The sequence below is a fragment of the Amphiura filiformis genome, chromosome 1 (assembly GCF_039555335.1).
Source record: "Amphiura filiformis chromosome 1, Afil_fr2py, whole genome shotgun sequence".
NCBI lineage: Eukaryota > Metazoa > Echinodermata > Ophiuroidea > Amphilepidida > Amphiuridae > Amphiura > Amphiura filiformis.
This window is the reverse complement of record NC_092628.1, coordinates 54,698,996-54,709,748: the sequence shown is the minus strand read 5'-3', so window position 1 is coordinate 54,709,748 and position 10,753 is coordinate 54,698,996. Positions and strand designations below refer to the sequence as shown.

Sequence of the window (10,753 nt, the reverse complement as noted above, 5' to 3'; positions counted from 1 at the left end):
CAAACACCATTTCTATCAAAAAGGCAACGGCCGATATAATTTGAAACCACATAAATTACTAGAGTTGGTTCTTCTCTTGGATTTGGACCAAGCTTTAGAATATCGACAGTTGCGTTTTGAAATAAAACAAACCAGAAATTTATCACCCATTGTAAAAGATATGGCACATGTACCGAATACATGTACATACATTGGCTGACCTTGTGGATTTCCTGGCCCAGCCATGCTAACCACATAAGGAGATTATACGATTAACCTAGTGCAGCTATTGTCATAGCAGGGTATTATTATGTAATACTCCTGATCCATATTTGGCACTCTCTTGGACTGATAATGTAATACGCTGGCGAAGTTACGTAATAAATCCGATTAACTACCATAGCAATAGGTTAAAACACTGATACTTTCACGCGGTACCTCGATTGAACCATATCATGCTGATCGCTTGCACCTGTAAGATTAGTATCTTTGAAAAGACCAGTATTGTGTTCAATCAATGATTGCAGACATACACAGGTGATTAGTTCAATCTGCTTGTAGTGCAGCGCGATATGTTCAAAATTGTTTTAACCTATTGCTATGGTAGTTAATCGGATTTATTACGTAACTTCGCCAGCGTATATGACATGCATGGTATGATTTCTATTATCCTTGGTTCAACCATGGTTCAGCCCTTTCCTCACCAATAAAACACCATAGAATGCATATGCCGGGAAAATAAACCTACATAATCGCCAGGGTAAATTAGCTATCTTTGCGCAGAGGCGATATCGTAGCCAATGAGGTTTATCCGAGGCGCGATTATTGCTAGTTGAAAACTTATCCAAGGGGGTGACACTAACTTCACGGTTGTTCTATTATCAACGCAAACCTATGACAAATCCCGCTGGTTTGCTAGTTAGAAAATGAGGCCAGTTATCGATCGGTTATGAATAATTAATTTCGATCCCTTTTAGGGTTGGCAAATAACGACGCCGTTAGTTTTGCGAATTCTGCCTGTTCAATGCGAGTAGCAAGCTTGAAAGTGCGCCAGCTAGCAGAGCAGGGAGCAATCCGGTGATGGCGCACTAGTATTTCCCATCAGGCACCAGTGATTTGTTTTTTACAGAAAGTCTACTAATTTGATAATGGAATAACCTTTCGCAATAGTAATGTCGAAATTAGGAATTGGTGTCAATAATACGACGGTAGTGTATCACTTGAATTTGATACGATATTCAGCCAGCGATTTAGCGATAAAAAATCTTTGACCACTGACCTGACCTGAAGCACGTGAGGCGCCATATTCGTTTGTTTTTATTTCCTCGTGTGATAATAAATATCATTCAAACTATAGTTGTCGGCCGTGAACGTAGTTTATAACTGGCCTAAGAAGTTTGTTTTTTAAAATAAGTAAATAATCATCACTCACCGTTCTATTTGATCTTGTGGATTTCCCAACACGTAATAAATTGAAACGCCACTACCGGATTGCTCTCAGGTAGTAAAGCGGGCGCACTTTCAACCTTCGAAGCTCGCTATTCACTACCGGTAGTAATATTAATTAAGTGATGTCACTGATGTGCAGCGTTTCTGGAATAGCACTTGCATCGTGCATGTATAATTTGAATGTAGCTTGCTGTATTCAATATGTGCATGCATATTACAGGAGCTTAGGTCCATCGAAAAACAATAATGAATAATTTAGGAGATTATCAGGGGCTGTGAATAATTATGAGTCCTGGGGAGGGTAAAATTGGGGTGAGGGGTGCGATGTTGGCCTTAAAACGCTTTAAAAGGCTTAGGATAACCAGGGGGCGGGTACTTGGATTATTTTTCGACGGAGATGTGCGGCCCAAGCTTCCGAACCCATAACCATTTCTAAGGGTCACGATTTTACCGAAAATAGGTAGGCCCCTACCCATATCTAAGGATTGTCAGGAAAGTAAGGACCCATATCTAAGGATTTGAGCTTGAAAATCGTAAAAGCAACATGTTTTCCGGCATGTTTTTCACACATAGCACCGAAAATCTAAAAGGGAGACCCATGTCTATGGATTTTTCGTGGAAAACCTTATACGTGAGTACCCCCCTGGGGAGGGGGAGGATAATAGTAAAGGTCCGGAAACGCTTATGATATGGACATTTTATTTTGAACAAAAATTCTTTAATCACTATTGACGGTTTCGCCTACCATGGTCAATAATGAGTAAAATATCGGTTTAGTTTTTAAAAAAAGTTTTTTTACTGTAGGCCTACATCTACAAATCTGATGTATTTAATCATTATTTGGGATCCCAATAATTTGAATGTGCAACAGGGGTGGTCACAATATTTTTTGCAGGCTGAGAGGGGAAAGCGATTTATTTATTTATTTATTTATTTATTTATTTATTTATTTATTTATTTATTTATTTATTTATTTATTTATTTATTTATTTATTTATTTATTTATTTATTTATTTATTTATTAAGGCTTGTTCAAGTAACTCACCTCTAACATTTCACGCACTCACGTGCACCGGCTCAACAAATCAATCAATCAGTTAATTAATCAATCAATTCACAAACAATAAATATGAATAATATGAATATGAATAAATTATATGATATTCAATTTCAATCAATAGACATATCATATCAAACCATCAAACAACGAATAAATGAACTGATCGACCAAGAGCCCTTTTTTTCTAAAGAGTGTGAGTGAGTGATTAAACAAAATAAATACAAGCATAATTATTTACATAAATAAACAAATAAAGAAATAAAGAAATAAAAAAAGAAATAAATAAATAAGAAAAATGTGAACAAATGGTATCGTAGCATTGCATTCACAAAAACAAACATTGCTGACAGGAGGACTCGAACCAACAATCTTTGCATCACCAGTCTGATGCTCTACCACTGTGCTACGACGTCGTCTAGTGGTGAGGACCTAGTTTTTAGCCTATACAGTGTTCGTCTGTGACAATGCCGCCTCGTGAAATGAAGTTATTTTGATATCAATCTTTTTTTTTTCAATAGGGCCGTAACATTTTGTTTTGAAGATCTCAATTTTTATTTTCTTTAGAGCAGAGACAAATATTTCCCCTTTTCTACAATTTGAGCCCAAAATAAGAATCTACGTCTTTTATTATTGATTTAATGTTACACGTCTCACAACAGATATTTAGCTGGCTTAGCGGTTTTGCACTGTGCTTTTTAACCGGGAGGTACCGAGATCGATTCCCACCTCTGCCTGTAATTTTTTTTCAAGCCTGGGAAATAATAAGTTTATTTGGCTTCACAACGCTCAATTATTCATGACTTGCCCAACCTGGTGGTGTAAAGTGCTCCCCATAACATATGAATATTAAGCAATAACACAATGGCTAATTTAAATAAGAAAGCGTCACATGCAAATGAGGGATTGCCCTCTCCAGGAATTGCTTCATGACTTATCCCAATACCCCGCTCAAAGGACGTGAAATACCGTCTTCAGTAGCAATTTGTTTAGGCTTCTACTATGAAGCCGAGCATTCTAATCACAAAGATAGATTAACAGTAAAATTATCATGATATTAAAAAGATAATTTTATTTTCGACTAAAAATCGTAAAAAGATATGCTTTGCTACATATAAATTGGAAACTCTATTACGGTAAAATAAACAATAACAATGGACGTGTACGTGTATGATCCGTTTTACCATTTTTTATCAATAAAACACCATAGAATGTTTATACCGGCAAAATAACCCTACATAATCACCAAGATAATCAGACTATCTTTGCGCAGAGGCGATATCGTAGCCAATGAGGTTTATCCGAGGCGCGATTATTGCTAGTTGAAAACTTATCCCAATACCCCGCTCAAAGGACGTGAAATACCGTCCTCAGTAGCAATTTGTTTAGGCTTCTACTATGAAGCCGAGCATTCTAATCACAAAGATAGATTAACAGTAAAATTATCATGATATTAAAAAGATAATTTTATTTTCGACTAAAAATCGTAAAAAGATATGCTTTGCTACATATAAATTGGAAACTCTATTACGGTAAAATAAACAATAACAATGGACGTGTACGTGTATGATCCGTTTTACCATTTTTTTATCAATAAAACACCATAGAATGTTTATACCGGCAAAATAACCCTACATAATCACCAAGATAATCAGACTATCTTTGCGCAGAGGCGATATCGTAGCCAATGAGGTTTATCCGAGGCGCGATTATTGCTAGTTGAAAACTTATCCCAATACCCCGCTCAAAGGACGTGAAATACCGTCCTCAGTAGCAATTTGTTTAGGCTTCTACTATGAAGCCGAGTATTCTAATCACAAAGATAGATTAATATAAACGACTCAATAAATCGCTTATTTTCAAGCATCTATATTTGGAATTGATATATCGTGTTGCATATCAATGGACAGCAAATTTATTCCCCTTGACAACGGCACCACATTGGTAACAGTCACCCTTTTCACGGCTGAGTTATCCGAAATAGAGATTAATGCTTCGGCACCAAGGAAGATAGACATTAGAACAATGTGAGTGCATTGCGACATGACATTATGTGTACTCCACAACGTTCAAGTTGTGGTCCTCTTTGTGTGTTGATGCAATAAACACCAACACCAACAAAAACAACAACAACGTCAACAGTACGATTCACAGCATCAACTTGACAGTAGTTCAACATACTGGTAGTCATCCATACTGTCAAATTCTTACATGCCACGCTCCTAACCCTCATCCTAACTTTAAACATTAACTGTCTTTCCTTTCTCGATGACCTTTATACATGATTAGGGTACTAGGCGAAAATATTTTCACAACAGATCAAAATAACGAACAATACAGTCGTCACAATCGTAACCAAACTTAAATTTTGATTCATAGATCTTCCACTGAGGAAGCCGCAAAGACCAAAACAAATATTGATAAGCCTAACTGAAGTAGTTAACGTAAAACTGGTACTAGCTCTGCAAATACAATCATTTATAATAGCCTCAAAAACATTTATCTTAACTGCATATTGTTTTGTTAACTCTTTGGCTGTTACGAAAATTAATAACACAAATTGAAAGCTATATTGTGTAATTATAATTATTGCTGTACACTTTTAGTGACGGGCACAAGCAATTTTTCGGGTGGGGGCATTGGGAGCAAAGTGAATTTCAGGGGGGGGGGGGTAACCAAATTGCTGCAAAAAGTGGAAATGTTCGTAATTTTTGGTTTTTGCTGGAGGATTTTTACTGGAGAGTTCTGATTGGGGCATTTATTCCAATGTCCTCCCACCGTGGCGCTGCCACTGTACATTTCCTTGTAGGTTCCATCCGACGTGGACTAAAAAACTGTAACTTTGACATTGTAATATGATTATGTTTGAAATTACGAGATTTGGCTTAGGTATCTTATTATTATGTCGTTTCTTCTTCAAGTTGACTATTAAGAAGTAATTCAGCCATGTAATATTTCTATAGTACAGACGAATACATGTAGTATCTGCTCTGCATGCTAGCCATGCACTTCAACGGAAAAAGTTGAAGTTTTGAAATATTTTCTCAAAATATAGAGAGCTATCTTAAGAACTACTGAACCAATACTAGGCTTGTTTGTACTCATTTTAATGCATTTTTCATGCTGATTCCAAATATAGTCATGAAAATTTACATTTCTAAAATTTTTGAATTTTTTTTAAACATGTCGTCTGCATTCGACACCCGCGTGAAGAGAGTTAAAGCAGGCTATGTCTGATAAAATGATTCCTTTCAAAACAAAATTTCTTTTATTGTCGAACAACCAGAATTTTGAATTTGATACAACTCATTTTTTTCAGTTGGCATGGTAATCATGGTAATACAAAAAAGTCAATCAAAAGTAGTTGCTATAGTAACCAAATAATCAGAAGCCCAAATGCACAACATTTGTCCCTCCTTTTATAGTTTCTACCACGCCTTTTCAAAGACAAGTTTTAAGAGCAAAATATTCTTTGTAAAACTGTCGGTGCCTTACGTCTATTGTTTCATTCGTTGACACACGACGCCATGGCGCTTACTTCCATTAGTCTTGCTAGAACTAAAAAGATTCATAACAATAGGATTAAAGAAATAAATTAAATATTCAGACAAAAGTTATTTCAAATGTGTACCTCTTAATGTTTGCATTGAACCTCGTTGCTATTTTATCATTATTTTAGGCTATAGGAATTTTATTTGCCATGCATTTAATATGCCTATTTGGTAGGCTATTTGCAAACGTGTTACATACACGAGGTACGGTGTGGCAAACTTGAATAGTCATGATAGTAAAGAAACAACTTGGCGAAAACAGGTATTGTTGCTACAACCCCCTGGGAATATAATTTCTTCTACCTGCTTTAAAAAAAACTTTCAATGTTCTGCACGGAATCAGCTTGTATTAAAACTAAAAAATATTGTATTATATGGACATGAGTGGAAAGAAAATATAGACGAGTCAATTTACGTTTGAAAAAATTGGAGAAAATAGGGAATAAATGCGAATTTTCATAAAACAAAAATGGCCGTCTAAGCAGGGCTCAAATCGGTATATGTGTAACATATCAATGGATTCCTCTCATTATTAGGATTCAGAAAAAGGATAGTTTGACCAATCTGTGATGTGCAGTTTTTGAGTGTTAGGCATTAAAGGTAAAAATGGAAAATGTTGGTCTCCACAGGGGTAAAAAAAATTAAAAAATGCTCCGATTTTGATCAAATTGGTCTCAACATGTTTCTCTTGGAACAACATTTTAAACAAAGAAAGTTTAATGCCACGTCTCAGGTAGTGTTTTGTTACCTGAGTAACATCACAAAATAAGACAAGGTTAACATGATTCAATTTGACCTTTTTGCCCAAAACCTAACTCTAAGCATAAACATAACAAGCGAATCTTTTTTTGAACTAGCGAACTTTCTTTTCGGACCAGCAAACCTAAGGACTACCGTTCAGTCCCCGGATTTTTATACTGCTGTTTTTAATTAGGTACCAATAGATAGCTATGAGAAACATGAGTAAAATAAAAAAAATAACAAAGGACGTGTATGATCCGTTTACCATTTCGTATCAATAAAACACCATAGAATGTTTATACCGGTAAAATAACCCTACATAATCGCCAGGAATATCAGGCTATCTTTGCGCAGAGGCGATATCGTAGCCAATGAGGTTTATCCGAGGCGCGATTATTGCTAGTTGAAAACTTATCCCAATACCCCGCTCAAAGGACGTGAAATACCGTCCTCAGTAGCAATTTGTTTAGGCTTCTACCATAGATGAACTCCTGGATGGGGCAGCAGTAGTAGTAGTAGTATGGAGTTCCCGCCTCTTCTTTCAGGCGCACCGCTTAAACAGCGTGAATATGAATAAAACAACAAACTATTATTTTATATATAAAGTCAAATAACAGTCAAAATAGATACAATACTGAAGACTGGAGCACAAGACCAGCATGAAGTTTAGCGGAGCTCAACAGTTTATACAATACAGCAAAAAAAATAATAGTCAATGATTCGGATGAACTTATGAAGTGGAGCTAAGTTCACAGCTCGGTACACCCGCACAAATCAGAGTTACGTAATACACCATCACAGTCCACACATGAAGAACACTTGAAACAGAAAAGTTATTATGTACAGTCAATGATGATAGCAATGGCAAAAAGTAGACTAGAGAAGTTCCTTTCCACAGGCCGTGCGATGAATACGCCAATGCTGGGCCTGGCATTCCCTGCTACAATACATAGCCACACCGCACCTGGTGCATTTCTTTAACTTTCCAGGCACGTCCGATTCAAATGCTAAACAGTCCAGATTAAAACAATAAGGTTCAATCTGGGGTTCAATCGGTGTAATTAGCAAATCATTGGTTAAAGTCAAGTTTTCCAACTGGTCTTTGGCGTTTCCCCAAAGTTTAGTTGGTTTGTTATCAACATGGGATGATGCCCGGGGTGTGTTAACTTTCCGAGGCACTTTTTCCTTTCCAGACTGAGGGGGTGGGGAAGGACCTCTCGAGACTTTTTCCTCCCGTTGTTTGGCCCTCCAAATCACAAGCCTCGCCTTGTCACGCTTCCTTGTTGATGGAGATTTCTTCTTTTTCCTTTTCTTTACCGGGCAATGGCCAGTACCAAGGCTATTTCCGACAACATTATCCACGGCAGGCGACGGATCACTTGAAGTGGTGTACTCCGGCTGTGGCGTTGTTGTGGTTTTAGCCGGCTCAATGCTAATGGCGCGGGATTTGAATTTTGTCCACACAACATCTAAGAATATTTTCCCGTTGGTTTGTTTAATTGTCCATACAGGCTGGTCCAATTGTTCAAGGTGTAATGTCTCCAACACGGTGGCTAGCTGCTTGCCAAGTCCAAGGAATATTGGTGAAGAAGAATCCATATTATCCCTGGCTTTAATTAGCATGAGGCCGCATTGATATGTAAATAGCGTATTGTTATTTAAATTTGCGCCCAGACGTATTGAGGGCGACAGTCATGTTATCCAGACGGAGAATGGCTGCATATGCCGGGCATGTCAATTTGCCGAGTGAAGGCTGATAATCACCTTTCTGTATAGGTAATAAGCTAGTATATTTCGTGTACCAGTTGGTTATAACAAAAAATTAGTATCATATTAAATATATTAAATGTATAAACTTTGAAATTTACATGAATTTGAAGAGCAGAGCTTCGAAATGTAGCTAAGTCAGGTGATGTGAAATTCTGCTGCGTGACCCCCTCTGCGTGGTAGAATTATATTCATAAAATATTGAATTTAACAGATATCGTGGGTAGCCAACCACGATTTATCAGCATTTAAAATATATGTTAATTAACAAAGATAAATAATAAAAAGAGTACAAATGGCAATTAACTAGTAAACAAGCCTGAAATCTTAAAATGTTGCCACGTGATTTCCCGAACACATGATATGTTAACATGTGACCACTATTCCGATTTACCGTAAATATTTGGAGTATGCTTGCACATCATGCACATACACTGTGCATTTCTTTACTTCCGTATAAAATCAATAATTCATGCTGGGAGCCAAGTAACATTGTCTGCTCAGAGCAGATTGGTATTTTATTTTACTTGAGAGCATAGTAGAAATACATAAAAACGAATAAGGCGCCATGATGGAAGGTCAGGTCGGGTATCAAAGGTTATTCATAACTTAAATACTACTTGTATTTCCCACCTTGCCTCTGTCACATGTTTCCTTCATATTATTGACAGCAAGTCCTAATTTTGACTTTGCTATTGCAAAATGTCATTTCATATCAAATTAGTAGACTTTCTTTGAAAAAACATATCACTGGTGCCTGATGGGAATACCCGTCCGCCATTTCATTAAACTGGATCGTTTTCGCCTGTTTTGCGCCCAGATGTATTGGGGGCGCGCTATACTCTCATTGAACAGGCAAAGTTCGCAAAACTAACAACGTTGTTATTTGCCAAACTCAATTAACATGATCCAAGGGTCGAACATGAATTATTCATAACGAGCTATAACGGATCGATAACTGGCCTCACTTTCTAGCTAGTAAACCAGCTGAATTTTTCATAGATTTTGCGTTGCTAATAGAACAACCGTGAATTTAGTGTCACCCCTTGCTTCTACTATGAAGCCGAGCATTCTAATCAAAAAGATAGATTAATAGTAAAATTATCATGATATGAAAAAGATATTTTATTTTTGACTAAAAATCGTAAAAAGATGTGCTTTGCTACATATATTAAATGGAAACTCTATTACGGTAAAATAAACAATAACAATGGACGTGTACGTGTATGATCCGTTTTACCATTTTTTTTTATCAATAAAACACCATAGAATGTTTATACCGGCAAAATAAGCCTACATAATCGCCAGGATAATCAGGCTATCTTTGCGCAGAGGCGATATCGTAGCCAATGAGGTTTATCCGAGGCGCGATTATTGCTAGTTGAAAACTTATCCCAATACCCCGCTCAAAGGACGTGAAATACCGTCCTCAGTAGCAATTTGTTTAGGCTTCTACCAGGGGGATGACACTCTATTCACGTGGTTTCTTTTCCAACGCTAAAAGATTACGAATTTTGGTGGTTTGTAAATGAAAAGTGTCCGCACTATCGATTGATTACGTAACTGTTATGAATAATTTATTAGTTTTTCAATGCAATCGCCTCGACCCATTAATACATAATCTGTATTTATCAAAGTACTTGGAATTCAGCATCGAAGTGGTTACGTAATTCTCTTGGTTACCGGATCACGCTACTTTGGTATGCCTTCGAGTGCCATATACTTTATGTGATGATCATTTCGATCGTGGTTCATTACTCTAGCGCGTGATCCCGTTGACATAGTAACATTACGTAACTTCGATACTGAATAGCAATCTGGTGAGTCCACTGAACTACGCCCAAATACTGATGGAGTTTTAATGGCGCTAATCCTCTCCATACACAGATGAACAAATACAATAGGAGAAGGTCAACACATATGACCTCCTATATGACATGTTATATGAGATGTACAACAACCTGAATATCATAAAGATCAGTGTTCGTTTGTGCATATGAACTGCATATTTACAATACTAAATATTACTCGTTATATATTATGTCAAATATTGGTATTATGACAACACGGTATATACATTGTATATAAAACGACTAATAGATCCTACTATCATGGCGTCAGGTCATTGGTTCATCATATCCCGTATGTTTCTTAAAATTCATTCATATTTGAGACAAATTTCTGTGCCCATTTTATAGGCGTACAGGTG

The 10,753-nt window shown here is 36.8% G+C and overlaps 4 non-coding genes and 1 pseudogene across 4 annotated transcripts; all 5 read left to right on the top strand.

Moving 5' to 3' along the window:
• The first annotated feature begins 750 nt into the window (after nucleotides 1-750).
• LOC140169750 (U4 spliceosomal RNA) lies at nucleotides 751-829 on the top strand (annotated as a pseudogene).
• Nucleotides 830-3,746: 2,917 nt separating this feature from the next.
• On the top strand, nucleotides 3,747-3,889 carry LOC140170110 (U4 spliceosomal RNA). Its single transcript, XR_011861492.1, has one exon. It is a non-coding gene; the product is annotated as a U4 spliceosomal RNA (small nuclear RNA).
• Nucleotides 3,890-4,143: 254 nt separating this feature from the next.
• LOC140170105 (U4 spliceosomal RNA) lies at nucleotides 4,144-4,286 on the top strand. The gene has a single exon (XR_011861491.1). It is a non-coding gene; the product is annotated as a U4 spliceosomal RNA (small nuclear RNA).
• A 2,833-nt stretch (nucleotides 4,287-7,119) lies between these two features.
• On the top strand, nucleotides 7,120-7,263 carry LOC140169719 (U4 spliceosomal RNA). Its single transcript, XR_011861387.1, has one exon. It is a non-coding gene; the product is annotated as a U4 spliceosomal RNA (small nuclear RNA).
• A 2,601-nt stretch (nucleotides 7,264-9,864) lies between these two features.
• LOC140169727 (U4 spliceosomal RNA) lies at nucleotides 9,865-10,006 on the top strand. The gene has a single exon (XR_011861388.1). It is a non-coding gene; the product is annotated as a U4 spliceosomal RNA (small nuclear RNA).
• The last annotated feature ends 747 nt before the right edge of the window (nucleotides 10,007-10,753 follow it).